The sequence below is a fragment of the Anguilla rostrata genome, chromosome 12 (assembly GCF_018555375.3).
Source record: "Anguilla rostrata isolate EN2019 chromosome 12, ASM1855537v3, whole genome shotgun sequence".
In the NCBI taxonomy this organism is placed as follows: domain Eukaryota; kingdom Metazoa; phylum Chordata; class Actinopteri; order Anguilliformes; family Anguillidae; genus Anguilla; species Anguilla rostrata.
The window spans coordinates 15064594-15069250 of record NC_057944.1 but is presented as its reverse complement, the minus strand read 5'-3'; the positions used below and the strand labels follow the sequence as shown (position 1 = coordinate 15069250).

Sequence of the window (4657 nt, the reverse complement as noted above, 5' to 3'; positions counted from 1 at the left end):
TTTCAACATCAGGTGAGAATGGGAGGGAAAATGACCTTTGTAATGAATATGCATTGGGTAGGACGACCTGCCAGCTAAGTAGGCTATTCACACCTGGGCGCATGCCTCCCCACCACTAAGACAAAGACTCAGTGAGCCATTTAGAAGACAGAAACAGACAACTTTTGATTTTCAGAACATTTATTGAAGCAAACTATACACATGGAAGATGAGACTGCCACTCTGGCAAAGCTTGCATGGCCTCTTAGCTAGTGGTGAACTAGGCCGTGTTTCCTGATAAGCATCTCTGCAAATATGATAAGAACAAAATTGTTAGGAAATGTGACAAATCAAACTTTATTTACATAGCACATTTCCTTCAACAGGTGAAAATTAAATGTGCTTTACAAAAAAGGACCAAACCACTAACTAATGAAAACAAAACTTAGGAAATGTGACATGGTTACATCATATACAAACAAAGAACCAAACAAACAACCAGACGCAGAGGGGTAGCCAATAATTTTGAGAAGCAACGGTTAGAATCGTTCGTAGTGTGGGATTTTACAAGCGCGCATTAGTGAATATTCCTACAAACACACAAAATGTAATACAGCACACATTTACAAATAATGCAAGCTATCAACGAAACAACATTAGCTAAACTAAATAAACATTGATATTCCAGCTCAACTACACGCAACTCATCAATAGCAATGCCTCAATCTGAAGTAGGCTAGGTCTGTTTAGCCAAGTGGTTATTGCTATTTCCCGAATTTACTTATAGTATGCTAATATCGATTGTGCGAGGACATCAGTTTTAGAATCCTAGCCACGCCACGGGCTATTTATTACCAATATGATCGAAAAACATAGTCTACCTGATAGCCTACTTCTAACATAACCAGACGTAGAGAGCCTAGCCTATAATTTTGAGATGCAATAGTTCGAATCGCTCTTAGTATGGGAATTTACAAACGCGCATATTGCTGGATATCCCTACAAATACACAGATACGTTGCAATACAGTACACATATTTACCAATATGATCATAAGAAATATACTTACGCATGAAGTTGATCCTCAGCTGGATCAGTTCGCTGTTCGAAATGACACCGCTCTTCAGTGTCGGCTTCCGGACGGACCATTTTCCAAAATTAAACGAAATGTCCACCTCAAAAGAAGTGAATTAGGTGACACTTTGACATTCTATCCCGCTTTCGCAGACTGGGCATTTCTCACATGGATCTCGCATCACCCCTCCTTTAGTCTCCTATGGAGAGTAATTATAATGTTGTTAACATGTGAATGCGATTTGGGTGGACTTCCTGCTGAGCGAAATTCACATAGTAACGAGTAAAGTTTAACGAAGCATACATGGTCTAATTAATCAAATTTAAAAATTTTAAAACAATTCATATTTGCCATTGGGCGCATTGGAAAGTCGCGATTCTAAGGTTTCTGTCAATGTTTTTGTTGCGTCTGTATAACAGCACGGTATAGTAAAAAACAAATTTCTACACGGTTAACCCCGGCCGAAAACCCCAAACCAGGATGCGCTCGTGCTTCTCTAAATCCTAATACTTTCAGAAGTGTCCGCACCTAACAGTCAAAAGAAAAAACAAAACAAAAGCCATAAACTGTTTTAACTTCGCTCCACCAAACACCACACCGCTTAACAGATCACGTTAGTCCGTCGAGCCTCTCCAGCTTCAACGGTCACAAGTGTCTCGGGCGCTACCAATCACCTTGAATCATGCTGTTCTTTAGCTTGTTTTACAGTGAAAATTCTCCTTCTTTGGTGTTTTACAGCAGTTGGCATCCTTTTTAGTTGCATTACCACCTCCTTCAAACAGGGAAAGAGGGAAAACGGCTGCTCTTATAATGTGACTAGCAATCAATGTGACTTTAAACAACCAATGAGAATGCAAACATCTGAAACAGAGGCGGGCGGCCCTATCAGAGACTGTAAAAAATATGGACAAAGCTACTGTGACGTCACCCATTGACTCTCCGTGGGTCTCCGAAAATACGTTTTGAAGCTCAATGGCGGGCGCGGCCATTTTGGAGTTGGAGCCAAAACCACAGAGTTTAAAAGCGGCTCTGTGAGTTTTACAGTGTGATTGACAGCCCGGTGCGGAAAAGCCCATGACCTTCAAGCATGTTTCACTTACCCATCAACCTGAACCTGTACGAACCACGAACGAACTCGAGGTAAGCTAACTGTCTGCCGTTATGTTTTAAAATATATTATGAAATGTTTACAGAGTTTAATTTCCATCCGTGACTGTACTGTGTCATGTAATGACGTTATATGTATGACTTTAATAATAAAATTATGTTCAGTTAGCTTCAACTTATGTTTCTCTGCAAAACATCGCCGTATATGCTTAGCTAGCATATCAGCTTGCCAGTGAGCTAGGTAGGCTATCCGTGGTTAGCTCACGCATTAGCAATATGAATCACAGGGGAATAACATCGAAGACACTGATGGTCAATAAATCAGAGATGTGTACTGGTGATTTTTGACTAGGCTGATTTTCATATAACTGTCTGGTAGACCTGCTGTTAACCCAGCAAGTTAGCATCGTAGGTTTTCGCCACAAGTCAGTTAATGGGCCAATAACTGTTACTCTACCGCCGTTTGTGGTGTTCACTCGCTGGGTGATGCTAGCTGACCGATCGTTCGCAAGTCGCTTTTAAACGAATAAAAATTAACACTGTCAGCGGTGATTAACAAAGCGGTGACTACCAAGTATTTTAATAACTGATCTACAGGCGTGTAACTATGGCAAAGCACTTTGTAGAGCAAGTTTTCCACCTGGTGCATGAAGACAAGAATAATGTACATTGAATTTCTAATTATTTGGTTTTTTTTCCCGTGTAGATCATCAATGGAGAAAAGCAAACGTCCTAACCGTGAGTTTGTCTGTAACTACCGATCTAAAAAAATGAGCAGGCAGAAAACTCCCGAAATTGATTAACGTTGCTATTGGTGTCAACTTGTTTTTAATTATTGTGCTTTGTCATTTGAATGAGCACAAGTTAGATAGCCTTTTTGAGTTTATAATGTTGTTTCGAATTTATTTGATTGGCATAGCATGGCGAAGGACACGGTGTTTATCCTGTCTATACAATACATTAGTCAGATTGTGAGCAGAGGAAAGGAAAATGTCTGAAAGCCAAGACCAATAATCAGTTTAAGGGGAAGTTTTCTGCCTCGTTGATTTTTTAGCTCAGCAGCCACCACTGCTGTGCCTTCAGTTAAACTAGTCAGTACTAGTCAGTTAAGTAATGTATATAATAGAACACACCGTGCCACACCACTGTAAAACTGTGGATGTCTTTAAAATCTTACATCCAGACTATATATGTGTGTATTTATCAGTGTTCGTTTTGAATGAGAAGTATTTCATTGTCTTCCACAGCAAAGAATGTGTGGATTGTGGGAGACAGCTACATCCGGCGTGGGGAGGAGAGAGCACGGAAGACTGTGGGGACCAGCCTGGGTCTGGACACCATTGTCCATTGGTTTGGCTGGGGAGGCCTGAGGTGGGAGAGCCTTCTCCCTTTCATTCACCAGTCCCTGAGAGGAAGAGCAGCCCCGGATCTCCTGCTCATTCACTGTGGCGGGAACGACCTTGGCAAGATCAAGAGCCTTGATCTCGTCACAGGAATGAAGCGGGACCTGCAAGACCTCCACCGGCAATCCCCAGGAACCAAGATCTTCCTGTCTGGGATCACTCAGCGACGTCGGTGGAGGACTGCCAATCCGGGGAAGATCGACAAAGCAAGGAAGTGGGTGAACAATGTCATGGCTGCATTTGTTCAGGATTTAGGAGGCATTTTTGTCCCACATCCTCACATAACATTTGAAAATGATGACCTATTTCTCAAGGATGGAGTTCATTTCACACCTAGGGGAAATGATATTTTTTAAAATAATATAATACATTCCCTTAAAGACTGAATCCAGGGGAGGAGAAGCTGCTGTCCTGAGTTTTCACCGCTCATTTCTGGCAGTTTCTTCAATCCTGGGTTTAGCTTTTAACGGAACAATTTTTAAAAATGAAATAGGTCATGTTTTTAAGCTTTATGTGATGAATTTTATAAATTAATTAATTACTTTTATTGGTAATTTGTAGCCATGACATTGTTCATCCAACTCCCCCTGCTCTTTCTCATCCCTGTCCCTTATCTTCCCTTTCCCCCCCACGTCTTGTCCTCTCCTGCCATGCCAACCCATGGCCTTTCTTGCTCCCTTCTCCTAAGCCAGATGTAGCTGTCTGATCTGTAAATAGTATTGTTTTCTTAGTTTTGCTTGACTTCTGCATACACTTTATAGTGGACTGGAGTTGCACCCCAGTTAAACCATGGCAATGACGAATTTCTTTTAACCCCAAGCACTACTACTGGAAACAAAATGACAGGGAAACATTTCAATTAATAAACTGTTTTAATGAAATATTTGACTTGTTTTTTTGATTGAAGGGTCACTATTTGCCTCATACAGTAGGTATAATGTGAATTTGTTCATTTTTTTAAATGTAAAGACTAAATGATCCCAAGCAAACCATTCAAATTGATGAATCATGAATAAGGGCAACTGGTACAACAAAATTTGTGCCAAACATTCAACTTCAGGGTTATGAAAAAGTTGTAAGATAAAGAGCTTTT

At 40.7% G+C, this 4657-nt stretch overlaps 2 long non-coding RNA genes across 2 annotated transcripts; one reads left to right on the top strand and one right to left on the bottom strand.

Moving 5' to 3' along the window:
* Positions 1–84: 84 nt before the first annotated feature.
* On the bottom strand, positions 85–1868 carry LOC135236367 (uncharacterized). The gene is made up of 3 exons (XR_010324558.1): positions 1729–1868; positions 1049–1253; positions 85–286 (listed from the first exon to the last, which is right to left on the bottom strand). It is a non-coding gene; the product is annotated as an uncharacterized LOC135236367 (long non-coding RNA).
* A 147-nt stretch (positions 1869–2015) lies between these two features.
* LOC135235970 (uncharacterized) lies at positions 2016–4445 on the top strand. Its single transcript, XR_010324473.1, has 3 exons — positions 2016–2194; positions 2868–2899; positions 3409–4445. It is a non-coding gene; the product is annotated as an uncharacterized LOC135235970 (long non-coding RNA).
* Positions 4446–4657: the final 212 nt, after the last annotated feature.